At 46.3% G+C, this 15,667-nt stretch overlaps 1 non-coding gene across 1 annotated transcript; it reads left to right on the forward strand.

Annotated features, from left to right (window-relative positions):
* Positions 1-1,143: 1,143 nt before the first annotated feature.
* Positions 1,144-1,306, forward strand: LOC119437966 (U1 spliceosomal RNA). The gene has a single exon (XR_005189599.1). It is a non-coding gene; the product is annotated as a U1 spliceosomal RNA (small nuclear RNA).
* Positions 1,307-15,667: the final 14,361 nt, after the last annotated feature.

Below are 15,667 nucleotides of genomic sequence, written 5' to 3' on the forward strand. Positions count from 1 at the left end.
TCATCGTCGCCGTCATTCTTTCGTCGTGCTGTAATTACGCGGTCCTCGTCAAGCCGTCGTCGTTGCGCGGGCGTCGTCATCGTCACACTGTCAAACAGTCGCCATGCCATCTCTGTCATGTAGCTGTCCTCGCACTGTAATTGCCGCACTGCCGTCACTGTCACCACTGCTGTCATTATGCCGTTGTCAAGTCGTCTTTGTCGTCGTGCCGTCGTCAAATCATCGTCGTCACCCCGTCGTCACGCTGCCATCATCGTCGTCACGGTATGCTATCATTGTTACACCATCGTTCCCACCGTGTTCGCCACTTTGTCGTCGTCACACCGTCATCGTCGTCACACTGTCGTCATTCCGCTGCCACCATGCCGTCTTCGTCATCTTCGTCATCTTTGTCGTAATTGTATCTCCGTCATACTATCCTCATCGCCAAGCTGTCATCATTCCGTTGTCGTCATATTGTCTTCGTCCTTCTGCCATCATCACACCGTCGTCGTCGCGCAGTTGTCATGTCCGTTCTCATCACTGCATCATCGTCACACTATCATCGCCATAACGGCATCATTACGCTGCCATCGTCACAACGTCGGCATTCCTGTCGTGGTCATTCTATTTTCCTCTCATCGTGTTCATCATCATGCTGTCGTCATTTTGTAGTTGTCATGCTACCATTGTTACACCATCGTTCTCGGGCTGTCGTCATCTCCATCGTCGTCAGATTGTCGTCGTCGTCAGGAGGTTTTCATTCCGTTGCCGTCATGTCGTCATCTTCAAACCGTCGTCGTTATTCCATAATCGCCGCCGTCATCTTGTCGTTAACATGACGCACATCGCTCGCGTCACGCACAACTGGCCATCTTTTACACCAGGAAGCATCGCTTAGCACCGAGACACGTGCCGGCCAACTTACTAGTCGTTCTATGAACCAGGTCGAAAACGCGTAATTGTTAATACAACCTCTGAAATGCAAAAGTTGAGCAAAATAGGATTACAATACCTTACGCTAACAGGCTTTTTTGGTTGCAATGTCTGAATTTGCGGCGTTTCGTGGCTTCAAGACGATTATGGCTAGGTGAAAACCATCACCACAACCTGTGAAATATATTGTACCTCATAGAATGGCCTGCCTATCCGACGGGGCGCTATGCACTTACCTGGTGTCGGGCCCACCGGCGATCAATGAGGCCGGGGCCCCTTGCCGAGGCCTCCCATTGCACTGCGGGTGGCTGAAGCATGCCACTACTCCAAACTGGAGTAGGTGGGACATGTAATTTTTGGTAGTGGGGCTTGGCGTGCGCGCAAGCCCCTCGTTTATGACATCGAAAATAAGAACCTTCCGCTGGCGCGTTGTGGCTGGTTTCCTGCTGGTGGATAAATCAAACCATGGAGAGCAAGCTCTATTGGGCCTGGTTGTTCGCAAAGGCGCTTTGTTGTATACAGCAGGTAGATCCCTGTCTCACTCGGTTTCGCGCCCCTTCAATAACATTCAGTGCCATTCCATTCTGTGTGAAGGTGAATGACCAACGAAGCTGTGTATATTTTGCGGGATCGGGCCCACATGGACGATTCGCATTTGTTTCCGCCGACCGGTCCTGGCGGGCAGCACGCTTACGCTTGGCGTCCGCCCATCGTCGATCGTATCCTTCCGCTGCCATCTATTCTCTTTTCTCCACGAAACCCCAGATATTTCAGTGGCCACCACAAGATGGTGCTACGCTTTGGAGCGATTATCCTGTTGGGTTATATGAATGCCCACATACAGGATCTAGATGGTTATACCGACAACAACGGGAGAATAATGCTAGGTCTCTGTGAGCAACCTGCCCTCGATATCGTGAACACGGGGCCAAAATGTGATGGCCAGATCGCATTGGAAGGCGGAAATAGACAATCGGGGCCATCGATTACTGTCTGATGACAGAAGGAATTTATTATAAGTTGAAATAAATGGTCATTGACGAGAAAGGGGATAGCAGCATAGGGAGTGACCATAAACGCATTATTTTGAAAATTGGATATGTAGTTGGGAAGAGAGCAAGGAACGAAGAATGACCAGTCCAAATTTGAAACCTGAACATATAGCAAACATAGCCACAAGAGTCGAGAAAGAACTTGAGAAATGGCCAAGCAAGGAGTGGGAATATGGTGAGCTTGTAAGTGTAATGACAAAAGAAATGAGGAAAGAGAAGCAACATGCTTGTTGCAAAGGAAAAAGGAAGCCGAAAAACTGGTGGAGCAGGGAAATACGGGAGGCGATCGACGAACGAAAGAAAGCATCACGAGAACCCAGACAGGCAAAAAATTCACAGTTGCCGCAGGATGAAATAGACAGAAAATGGGAAATATACCGCGGAAAAAAAACAATGGTTCAATATTAGTTCAAGCAAAGATTAAAGGTGAAAGTGAACGTTGGTTTTCAGAAATACGTGAAGAAAAGAAGGCTGCACCTTGAATATTTTGGAACCACATTGACGTATTAGACAGGAAGTTGGGAGCAGTACAGCAACATATGCTTGACGAAGATGGAAATAAACTGGAAGGGGACGCGGGCATTAAAGTATGTTCGAAAATTAACAGCCGAATCATTTAAGGGCAATGACGAGGTGGTTTCTGAGGAAAAAGAGATAATGAACGAAAACCAGACGGAAAAGGAGTTGGTGCTGAGTAATTTCAACCGGAAGAAAGCTGAAGAGAAAATTCCTAAACGCACAGCCCCAGGTTTAGACGATTAATGAGCTAGGACCAAAAGGTAAGGAAGCTCTGTTGAAAGCAGTAGCAAAATGCTTACAACATAGGTGAATATACCAGACAGTTGGAGACAAAGTAGGATGAAATTAATTTATAAAGGCGAGGGGGAAAAAGATAAAATTCACTCTTATCGTCCGCTGACCATTACATCTAATATACAGGTTAGCAATGCAGGCGATTAAATTAAAGCTGCAAGCATGGGCAGAGAATAATGGCTTATTGGGAGAACTTCACAATGGTTTCAGAATAGGTAGGTGTCTGGATGAGGACTTATTTGTCCTTATTCAGTGTATTGAAATATCCCGAAAAGAGAGGAGACCGCTATATGGGACTTTTCTAGACATTACCGGAGCGTATGACAACGTAGATCGCAGCATTTTGTGGAATATTCTAGAAGAGGAAGGTATAGGCAACTATTGTATACAGCTGCTGAGGGAGATTTACCGAGAAAATACTGTTTTCGTTGAATGGGAAGGGATGACGAGCGAGGATAAAGTTGATATCAACAAGGGACTGAGACAGGGTTGCCCTTTATCCCCGCTGCTGTTTATGATGTACGTGGTAGGGATGGAAAGAGCGCTAGGAAGGAATCAATATCGGGTTTAACCTCTCATACAAACAAGCCGGCACAATAGTTGAGCAGCAACTGCCAGGTTTATCTTATGCGGACGACATTGTGTTGCTTGCTAACAAAGTGATATGCGACGTCTGGCTGATATTTGTGGATAAGAATGTGAGGAGTAGGGGGGGGGGGATTAAAATTTAGCGTTAATAAATCAGGTGTTATGGTATTCAATGAAAACAGTGAACAGACAGTGTTGATTCAGGGCCAGCAAATACCTCGGGTAAAGAATACAAATACCTTGGTATATGGAGAAACGAAGGCGATAGATATCTGGAGACACAGGAGAAAACAATAACACCAAAAGGGAAGAGAAATGCGACCATAATGAAACACAGTGTGCTATGGGGATACAATAGGTACGAGGTGCTCCGGGGTATGTGGAAAGGTGTAATGGTTTCAGGGCTTACATTTGGAAATGCAGTTTGTTTGAAGTCTGGGGTATAATCAGAACTCGATGGCAACCAAAGGTCAGTGGGACGCCTCGCGTATGGCGCCCACGGGAAGACTACTAATGAAGCTGTGCATGGTGATATGGGCTGGACAAATTTTGAAGCAAGGGAGGCTCAAAGTAAAATTGATTTTGAAGATCGACTAAGGAAAATGGAAGAAAGTAGATGGGGTGCAAGAGTGTTCAGGTTTTTGTACAGGCAAAACATCGAATCACAGTGGAAGAAAAGAACTAGGAAGCTTACCAGCAAATATGTGACCGGTATGGCCAGCGACATGGCAACAAACAACGTCAAACGCAAAGTGAGAGAGGCTGAAACAAGGTTATGGTTGGCGCAATAGAAAAGAAACCTGCTACGACTAACTACTTCAAAGGAAAAAAAGGAAATCATGAAAGAAACAATTTATGAAAACTCAAAGGGAAGCTCCTTACTTTTCGAAGCGAGATGAGGATGCCTTAGAACGCGCAGTTATAAAGCGAAGTACACCAAGGACGAAGCCGCGTGTGCTTGCTGTGGTAAAGCTAGAGAAACGGTGGAACATGTTATATTGGAATGTGGAGAAATCTACCCAGCTGCAAGTCTAGGCTCCTCTGACCTCCTTGAAGTCCTTGGGTTCAGGGATAGCACGGGCAAAGTAAACATGTCAGCTGTAGAAATTAGTAAGAGGTGCTTGGAGGTTTGGTGGCAGAAAGGTAGGGAGACCACAAACAACGGAGACGTACAGAAACAGAGTTCCCAGTAATGGTTCAAAAAGGTTGATGCCTGGAATTATTTGTATTGGTGTGTTTCTCAAAAATAAAGGTAGGACATTAGGCAAAATAATAACAAGAGCTTGGTGGCGCAACCCACCACCCCGTTTCAAAGAGGACGCTCATAGCATCCATCCATGTACGTTTCGCTCTGGAGCGATGCAACTTTCAGCCAGCGCCGCAAGAGGGCGCGACGCTCCGGAGTGATGTGTGCGAACGCACAAAGAACCTACACACGATACAAGCCGCGTTTACATGAATGAACTCAAATGAACTCATGAATTCAATGCCAGAAGCCCCCATGTTTGCAAATATGTGAAACAAAAACGACTACATGTTTTGGAAAAAAATAACACGCTGGGTAAACAAGGAAGTTTACTAGACTACGACTTATTTTTTAGACGGATACGCCAATCGGAGTACACGTAATAGCGCTGACGCGCTCACATGCCCGCCAGGGTGACCTACGTCACGTAATGAGGAAGTAAACATAAGTTCCTGCGAAAATGCGGTGTGACTGTCAAAAAAAAAATGGTGAGACTGTCAAAAAAAAAGTTTTCCTTGCCTGAATCAAGTTAGCAGATTTACAGGCTGCCCCATAACGGGGCATTTATATTGAATGACAGCTTATTATACTTATTAGCAGGGCTTATTAGCAGCTTATTAGCCGGACTTATTAGCACCCCTGCGTTAATTTTCTCAGGAACTGCGCCTCTGCGCAACAGCCACAACTCTCCGGCAGCACAATCCTTCGGAATAACAGTCCGCACTTGCATCGGTCTCTCACCTTTGAGACTGCAATAGTGCGGTTATGCGTTACATTCGTTTTTTACGATCGCGAAGTTTAAAAACGCCGCCATCCCGTCGTTCACATTTCACTCTGACCGTACGCGCTGGCAGTACTCACCACGCGGCAACAAATAGCTTTTACTCTTTACCTCATCCTTTTCCAAAGTGGTCTAAAAGAGGATTGTTAGTCTGTACTTTGATAATGCTATTAGAAAATCGTATGATCATTGTGTGATTGAACGCTTGCTCTGCCTGCCTACTAACCTCTCATAAGCGGGGTACATTCCCTTCACATTCAAGTGTCTGTGACGCACACCCGTCTTAATAGGTTGCTTTATTGTCGGCGTCGCAAACACTCCGGTCCACTCTGGTCATCCAAGCTAACCGTAAAAGATTTGCTGCCGTGCCTCACCTACACGAGATTTCCCGACAACTTGAAAACGCTAGCAGAACGCACCAATGTTAAAGTTGCCTTTTCCGCCCTCCTGCAAGTTAGATAAACTATGCAGAATCAGTAACCTCGCAACTGATCAGGGGTTTGCTTTCAGCAAGCGTCATAGTATGCGCTTTGCAAACTGCAGAGATTGTGTCGTGTATCGAATTCCTCTTTCATGCGGAATGTTTTATGTAGACCAGATAGGACGCTGTCTAAATAACAGATTAAGATAACGAAGCAACAATGTAAACAAAGGACATGACGGCTGGATGACTCTGCATTGTAGCAGGTGTCGCGAGCTACTGTTTGAAAAATGTTTTGTCATATCTAGACACAAACATGAATTCACTAAGCTGATCATTGAAGCAGAAGGAATAGCAAGCCTAAACGATATGTGCATGATCATTCATGCCTTCGGTTTCTTCGTCAAGAAATTAACTTTGCTTTTAAAATGTGATATCGTGCGCACATGAGATCGTTGCTTCCGCATAAGTGTGATATACATGCTTCGTTTATATGTGCTCCTGTTTTCAACAAAGCACGAGTTAAATTAGCGTTTGTATCTGTCTACTTTCTTATCCTCGTTGTCTTAGTTTAAACAATCCAAAGTAAGTCACACCAGCAAGGCCGAACGTTGCCGCGCATCACAATCAGCAGCACCTTAAAAAATATCGCCAGCGAGGAAGGTACTGCTTGGACATAAGTAAGATAAATAAATAAATAGGTCCTTAGCAGTGGCACTTAGAATGGAATGAAAACCCTGCTTTAATGACGCAGATGTTCACCGCAGATTCATCAGCTGCGATCAACTCGCCGGGTACTGTTCCATAAATGACTCCACCGCATCAAGAATTGGTGCACCATGTTGTCAGAAATTAGTGTTATGTGTGGCTCAATCCTGAATTGAACAAAGGGTGCGTAAACGCGGTGAGGCGTAATTTCACTTATGAAACCTACAACGTGTCCTAAGTGCCCAGCACCTGTGTCCACGGCGGACAGTCGTCATCTTTTGTGGCCGTGTCCTGGCACTAAGGATATTAGACGCAAGATGCTTAGAGTGGTCATGCTAGAGCAGAATGTCTCAGATGACTTTACTGTTGGATAAAGGACAACTATATTACGCGAATTCATTGCTGCAGTAACTGCATTTGACACCTGTTGCTTTTTTTTCTGTATATGCATGTGCCTCGTGGCAAGCCCACCGACATATACCGTTTGTCTTTCTGTTCAGTTTTTCCCAAGTGAATAGCTTTATTTGTGTACCTGAGAAGTTTTCTGAATCTGACCGAATGATTTCCCCATTCTAGAAGAAATGGGAATGCACCTTTTACCTCTGCGCGCCTGCGCGTAGACAATTCTCTGCGGCGGGTGCGCGAGCGAGTTCACGTGATTGAGCGCCGAGTAAGAGAGAGAACGACTGTGTGACTTCTCTCTTGCATAAACATAAAAATTGCATGAGACTGCACGTTGCATTGGATGAAAATAAACATTATCGGGTGCATGGTATTTAGTTCTATGACATTTAATTAACAGCTTTACCAAAGCTTCACTTCACATAGATTCCAACTTGTGCTTTGGATCTGCATTTTTTTAATTGAATCACATTATGCAGCAGTATTCGGCTCTGCTGTTGGCGTTTTCTTAGGTGCTTCAGCTACACTCATGGCTGGTAGGATCGGCCAAGCTCTTCCTCGGGGGTAACCTTCCCTACGTAGCCGTGTCTTTACGCCCTCATTCACTCTAAACATGAAGAAGACAAACTTTAGAGTACGAGAAACCGCATTTATCGCACGCGCCAAAAATAAGTAGATGACTGCAAAAACATCAGCTTTTTTTTTTTTTTGTGGTCGCTCTTCCGGGAAAGGCAAGCATAAATGTTTGTCTTAGAGATAAGGAAATGACTACAAAAGAGGGTAATATAAAGTATACAAAAGTCGTGGCACATATAGGTATTGTTATTCATATTTTTCACAGCACATATTTAAGAGGTTTTCTATTTTCTTGTAATTGTTCGTATATTCGTTCGGTTACTGCAGGACAGCTATTTGCTTTCAGTGTTTTGAATAAGCTGCACCCGATAAAAATGATATTCTGAAGCCAATTGATTTGTGCTGTCTTCTTGTTTTTTCCAGCGAGCCGACAGCTCCATGTTTCGTTATACATAATTCAATCGGAAAGTAAAGATGCGCACGATAGCTGGAGATTATGAAAATATTCGTCGTTATCAACTTGATGCACAGAGGAATGTAATGCACTCACTTCCCGTAACTGTCGACTGTCATTGCACTTAAGCAAGGGCCCAGTAGGGGAAATTGTACAGTGGGTTATGCAAGCAAGCTTTTTTGCGAGTTATGCAGCATGAGTTAGAATATAACTCATAGTTTACGCATCAATGCAATCTAGATGTACCGCCGGAAAAAAAATTAACTGAACCCCAATTTTTGTCGGCAACACAGCGTGCAGCAAGGCATATGACTTTCCTTTTTCATTAGTCACTTCATCTTTCTAAGGAATGGACCAACGAGGGCTGAAGCAGAATAATGACCGGGTAAATAAATACACATATCCACCAAGCACGCATGGCGATGAAATACCATCCGCGAACTCTATTTTTAGATCTCGTAGGAAAATAAATGCTGTTGTTTCTTCGTTTATGCAATCACTGATTGAATAACTGTCCAATATTGATATTTATTTTCACGCGACTCTTGATTTCACTATGCCTATCATGCGGAAAAACAAGCTCCCTACTCGAGTGCACTTATGCATGAGAGAGTTAGGCTATGCGGTGGCAAAGGCGAAATTTTAGAGACTTTTATGCCTGATAGTGATAATTCATCAGGAAAGCCGTGATGCGAAATGAAAGAGGCGACAAGTAGTGGGACTTTAAGCTGTTTATTTCAAAGGTACTGTAAAACTTTCGGAAACGACATGGGGGCGAGAATTCAAATTTGTTGTCGTATAAAGTACCCCTCCTAGTCAGCAAATCAAACTTGAATTACTCGTCAAAACGCTTGATTGAAACTTCGTTCCTAATAACTGATAATGTTGTTAAGAAAGAGTGCAAAGTTAAGTTTTCAAGGACATAATCCTATTTCGTCTTGCCTATTGAATGCAATCTTTCCCGTTCCAAATGCATTACTGACTTGTTGACGAACACCCTGCAGAAAACTTAAAACTCTACAAATACACTAAGACAATCATTGAGCACTGGAAACATTTTGCAATTGTACTACTTGTACAACAGGCTCCTAAATGTGAGCAAAATGGCTTTGCGACTTCTAAGAAGAAGTTGATTTCCTTCACGAGTGTTCATTAGACGGGCAGCAGGACATGCAGAACAGCTAGATCTAAGTAGAGATGACGAAGACAGAGAATGGCGCAGTGGTTAAAGTACCCCATAAAGCCTAGAAAGCAATGATGGCTTTTATCCATTTCAGTCACAGACTGACAGTGCTTCCACATGCAATTTACTTTTCAATTCTATGAGTAATGCCCCCGTGATTAAAATCCTCCGCAGATGTATGCCACTCTGAGCAAATGATACATCAAGGGCAACAAATCTGTATAGAGGAGACAACCTGAAGTTTCCGCACGCGAAAACAGTGCCGATTGCTCTCCTAGCGGGTAGATTCGAACTTGATGTTGCAGAAGATCTTGTTGCTGACGTGTGAAACACATCTGGCGTTTGCAATTGTGTGTTATGTCCACATTTTATTTGACGATCTAAAATAACAGGTACAGCACACACCCGCGTTTCTTGGTGTTCCTGCCGCGAGAAAATGTATTCTGCGTCGGAGGACAGTTCCTGGAAAACGGCGCTGTAGTTTACGCATTTTTGTTTCCCAACCATTATATATACGCGCTGCTGTTCAACATACAGCGCCAGCCCTACGAGTAACGAGAGAGACCCGCCGTGGTTGCTCATTGGCTATGGTGTTGGGCTGCTAAGCACGAGGTCGCTGGATCGAATCCCGGCCACGGGGGCCGCATTTCGATGGGGCGAAATGCGAAAACGCCCGTGTACTCAGATTTGGGTTCACGTTAAAGAACCCCAGGTGGTCCAAATTTCCGGAGTCCCCCACTACGGCATGCCTCATAATCAGATCGTGGTTTTCGCACGTAAAACCCCATAATTTAATTTAATTTTAGTAACAAGAGAGAGGGAGCACGCGCAGCGTGACCACTGCGAGCAACGAAAGAGAGCACGCGCAGCGCGACTGAGCAAGGATGAAACGCAGCGCGAGCGCCGCGAACAAGAGAGAGAGCACGCACAGAATCAGAACCTCCGGTTGCGTCGCAACTCCGTTGTGTGTTGCCTCTATGGCAGTGCGCGTACTCCTGGCTCGTTGCTCGCGCCGCTCAGTCGCGCTGCGCGTCTTCTCTCACTCTATCATTGCTCGTGGTTCTCGCACTGCGTCTGCTTCTCGTTGCTCGTGGCGCTCACGCTGCGCGTGCTTTCTCGTTCGTTGCCCGCGGCGCCCGCCCACTTTCTCGTTACTCGTCGCACTCGTACACTCTCACGTTGCTCGTGGCGCTCGCGCTGTATGTTCAACAGCAGCGCGTGGACTGGTTGGAAAGCGGTAAAGTATAAACTACAGTGCTGTTTTCCAGAAACTCTCCAACGCAGAATACATATTTCATGGCGGGAACAGCAACAGGCGGAAGCGTCAGCTTTGCCGGTGATTTTAGGGCGTCAAATAAAATGCAACTACAAACGACAAGTATGTGTTTGTACTCAAATTCAATGCCAGAAAGCCACCACGTTTGCAAATGTGTGAAACAAAAACGAGTACATGTTTCGGAAAAAATAACACGCTGGGTGAACAAGGAAACAAGGAAGAACACGACACTGGCACTGTCGGTGGTCTGCTTGGTCATCTCTCGCCACTCTTGCAGTCTCCTCTGTTGTGCGTACGTCGTCTCAGTAGAACGCACTACCATGTTCATGTTTTCCAAAACAAGAATTCCCACCACTTCGCCCAAGTTTCTCTTCTAGTACAGTTTAAAACGAGTACTCTTTGTTTATCAAGGCGAAAGCCTTAATAAACATTATGCGGAAAACCCAGCGAGCGTCCAGCGTGAACACCCTATGGCAAGAAAACCCACGTCAGACGGACGCCGTGGCCCGCACCTAAAAAATGTACGTTGCCCAATTCGAAAACTTAGTTGAGCCACGTTCCAAACCGACTTAGCCCACTCCAAAAATTTACTTGGCCCACCCTCCAAAATTTGGGTGACCCATACAAAAAAAATTGACTTTGCCCAATTCGAAAATTGAGTTGACCTACCTTCAGAACCGACCTGGCCCACTCCCAAAAATGCCTTGGCCCTATCCGAAAATTGAGTTTACCCACGCTGAAAACTGACCTGCCCCCTCCCACAATTGACTTGGCCCACCCACAAAGTTTGGGTGGTCCACCCTCAAAATTGACTTTGCCCAATTCGAGCACATGACCAAGTGAAAACGATCGCGCTGAAGAGTCGGAATGATTCCCTACACATAAGAAGACTTAAGTGCCTCGGTAACTTTTTAGAAGCGAAGCTCCTTAGGCTCTCACGATGTCCGTTGTAGCCGTCGTCGTCGTAGCTCCCCGTCGCGCACGCAAGCCGCATACCATCGCGCACAGGCGCCGCTCCGTAAAATCTCTATATAAGAAAAGTACCACCATCCTTTGACAAACGCCGCTTCTCTCTCTCCTGTATCTCCGATTGGACGATGATAGCGCGCGCTTTCAGTCGCCGGCGACTGCGGCTGCGCAGAGAACTTTCAACATGGCTCTGAGGCGGAAAAAAGGAAAATATAAAGAAGTGAAAAGCGCGCGCTATCATCGTCCAATCGGAGATACAGGAGAGAGAGAAGCGGCGTTTGTGAAAGGATGGTGGTACTTTTCTTATATAGGGACTTTACGGAGCGGCGCCTGTGCGCGACGGTATGCGGCCTGCGTGCGCGACGGGGAGCTACGACGACGACGGCTACAACGGACATCGTGAGAGCCTAAGGAGCTTCGCTCCTAAAAAGTTACCCAGGCACTTAAGTCTTCTTATGTGTAGGGAATCATTCCGACTCTTCAGCGCGATCGTTTTCACTTGGTCATGCTCGCCCGGCCTGAAAGCTTCAACGTGGACTTTCCAGGTGCGCCACCGTCGACTTGGCTTTCAAAAGCAAAATGTAAAGAAAAAAGCAAGCGCTTTAGGAGAGGAGGCGGCGGAGGAAAGAGTAGATGGCGGTACTTTTCTTATATAGGTACTTTACCGCTCCGGAACCCCTCTCCGAGCAAGCGCACGACGTCATGCGTAGAACCGTTCGAAGAGCGCACGCAGCGCGCATACCGACCGCGCGCAGGTGTTGCGCCGGCGCCGCGCCGCTGTCGCTACACTTAGCCCTGCAGTATGGAGGAGCGCGAACGTAAGCGCAAACGTCGTGACTCTGATCCTACACTTCGAGAACGAGACGCGGCAGCCCAACGGCAACGCCGCGAAGCTAACCCCGAGCTACGAGCACGAGAAGCTGCAGCACGCCGGCAACGGCAGCAAGACCCCGAAGCGAAAGCTCGAGCAGCAGCCGTAATCGTCTAAGGAGGTTCGCTCCATCAACAGCATTCACTTCGTGGATCGGCTGCCAATTGTTTTTCCCTAGTGAGGCACTCTAATAACATTCATGGGTAGCTGAGTGCCACTCATATTTTTTGGAAGGTGCATCTGTGTGCAAATGATCACTTTTTGTGCTAGTATGCCTTAGAGACATGGGCGCGATGTTTTTTGCAACCGATTTCAGTGGCTTTGTGCACAGCAGTGACGCGTCTCACAAGGCCCAATCACTTTAAGAAAACTGCGTAACAAAGATTTCTCTTGTGCGATTACAACGTAGTTATGCGTTAAAACAAGGAAATGTTAAGCAGCTCGTACTTTCGATCTTGCGTTGTTCAAAAATGATTAGAATTATTTAGTAGGTGAACAGCATTTTTAAAGTACTAATAAATTAACTTTGATTTGGAGACGGCTACGAGCAATTATTAGTGCATGACGCACGCATGCTTGCAAAGAATAAGCCATGTGCTTTATAATAAACAGTGTGCAATTACGAATTCCCTAAACTGCTACAGCTGTTCCGTAGACCACTGAAGAATTCGTAGACAACGGGTAGAATTTCGGAAAACACCCATGAGATTTGACCTTTTCATTGTTGCCAAAATTTGCTATTGCATTTACTTGCATTTACTGCGTTTCCGAGGTGCGCACTTAACCACAACAATGATTCTCATCAGCTGCTCCTACAGCGCACTTCTTACCAAATGGGGCCAGCATTGCGTGAATGCGCCCATAAGAACGAAGCTTACTAAGCTATATCGCTGAGTACATAATGACCACTCGATTTATCACAACATACGTATCAAAAGAAAACACGCGACCAGAAAAATGCGTGATTTCACTCTTTGCACAGCGCGGCGCTTGTCTCACCTGGGAATTTCCCACCGATTTCTCATTTCGCTCAACGGCGAATTTCCATGTTTTCGATACTGTTGTGGCCACTGAGCGCCGAAAAAAAATTACAGGACGCTTAAGCTTCGCCTTTAAGAGTGGAACGCGATAGCATTCGAAGATCCCTGACTGCTTCTCACGCTTCCTGTCAACCGCAGTTTATAGAGTGTTTTAGCTGAGCGCTTGCTGCAAGGTAAATATACCTGGTAGCGAAGCTTCCATAGAAGCCCATACGTTCAAAACATGGCGGTTCATCTGCGGTTCATGGGGCTTAGCGCCATCTGTGTGAGGAGGGAACACTTCTGGCGGAAGAAAAAATAATTTTACGTCATATCCATTAAAACAGAAGTGACGTCATCTTGTTACCAAAGGCACGAAATTTGTTTTCGAAGGCCTGCCATTAGAGCTGTATATTCAAATGCCCCGCCATTCGACTTGATGGGCGTTTCGAGCTTTCAGCGCGGAAAGCGATGCAAGAACAGTTCAGCCGTACGGGTGTCGAAATATCACCCCTGCAAAGAACATACTTTCTTTGGAGGCCGAGGAACGCTTTGGGCGTAGAGTGCTCGTCCTTTCGTCGGACTCCAAGCCCGTCGGCCAGCGCTGTCCCACGAGAACAACTAAAGTAAACAACTATCTGGCGGTCGCAACTCACTTCTTTGGACTGAACAGGTTAAGAAACTATGAAACTACCCGCGTCACCAAATTCAGACAAACGTCGACAAGCAAAGCGACACAACATGTGAGGGGAGCGTATTCTAAGAGGTGAACTTTACGAGCGCGCCTTTCTGCCCCCCTCAAGAGATGCATTGCATTGCAACTGATAGTGACGTCAACGCCCACGGCTATCGGTGGACGCTGAAAAAAGGTGTTTATTGATAATGATCAAGTAAAAAAGAGTTGTTCTTTTCTCGCCATGCGTATATAAAATTGATTAGGAATTTTATTTTCGTTGAATGAATCTAAGTGTGTCTCGCCTTAATTAAAAAACGCTTTTTTTCCCAATGTTGGTTCCCTCCAAACATAGTCGCGCTTTAATCGCTGCTCCCATAACCACCCTTGCTGATGTCGGCGACAATTCGTTCTGAACCGCTTTTGGCCCGAAGCTTCGCGACCATTTGGATCGACCTTGCTTGCTATCCGCTCCGCTCAGACCGGCATACGCTAGCAAATGCTACACAACCGCTTAGCGGGAACGCTATTGCGCTTGCGCACAACGCTCATACCGTCAGCGGAACGAAGACCACATCCCTCGCTCCGCTACAAAGCCGACTGAGTGGAGCGTGACAGCGTGTCTACTTGGCCTCTTCGTCGTTTTGCAGCCGAGTTGATAGCGCGTCGCTCGCGTCTCGGCAAGACGCGCTTATCAAATGCGAAATCTACGCACTTCTCTGCAGTATCTGAGAATGTGAAATCTGAGCGGAGCGGAGCGTAAGCGGCGCTCTGCTAAAACTGTCTTATCTAACCGTAATGTTGACCGGGAAACGCTGGCGGCGAATGCTATGCACGAAGGAGAGCTCAGGGCCGCTATTTTGTAGCGATGACTTTAATGTCATAATGCCTTTTCGTGCTTATCGCGCTTTGTAAGTGGTCAGAGCGACGGTCGGCTCACGATATCAACGTTGATAACGCGAGCGGACCGTCGCTCTGACCACTGACAAAGCGCGATAAGCGCGAAAAGGCATTATGACATTAAAGTCATCGCTACAAAATACCGGCCCTGTGGTAGAAACGCGGCCTCTTGCGTGTGCCGATCTTCTGTTATTGCTTCGCACTTTTAATATTTCAGTCTCAGAAGATTTAACATAAAATGCATGCGCTGTCGGTGTTTTCTTTCAGGACAGTTGTTTCTGGGTTCCCATTCTCAAAATTATGAGGAATAACTTTGTAAAGAACGTAAGACAAAGTGTGAGCAACTTTGGTGGTAGAAAACATATTTAGTGCCGTATAGAAACTTTTTCGCTCACAGGACGCCAACGCCGGCTATGGCGCCGAACGCGGGACACCGACACCAGATTTTCTGCAACACGGCGCCCTAAGCTTGCGGGTTGACGACGCCACGCTTGCCTACGAATAAACACAATCCCCGGTAGCACACGCTCCAACGCAACTTGCTTGCACCGACAGGCAAGGAGCCGACCGTCGACGTTCGAATCTGCTCGCTATGGAGCATGAGGTGAAGTTGACTTTGCATGACATATTAATTTTTTGTGCACTTTTTCTCACTTCTGCCAGTGCTCGAATGCGGACGAGGGACCCTACAAGCCGTTAAAGAACAGATTTCCCTCTCGCTTCATTTCACATTATAATATGATAAACAAAGAAGGTGACCATGTGGCACAGAAGTATTAGCTGGTAAATCGTGTTTAGTTTGAAGTGGCGCGGTTCTGAG

Source organism: Dermacentor silvarum, chromosome 1 (genome assembly GCF_013339745.2).
Source record: "Dermacentor silvarum isolate Dsil-2018 chromosome 1, BIME_Dsil_1.4, whole genome shotgun sequence".
NCBI lineage: Eukaryota > Metazoa > Arthropoda > Arachnida > Ixodida > Ixodidae > Dermacentor > Dermacentor silvarum.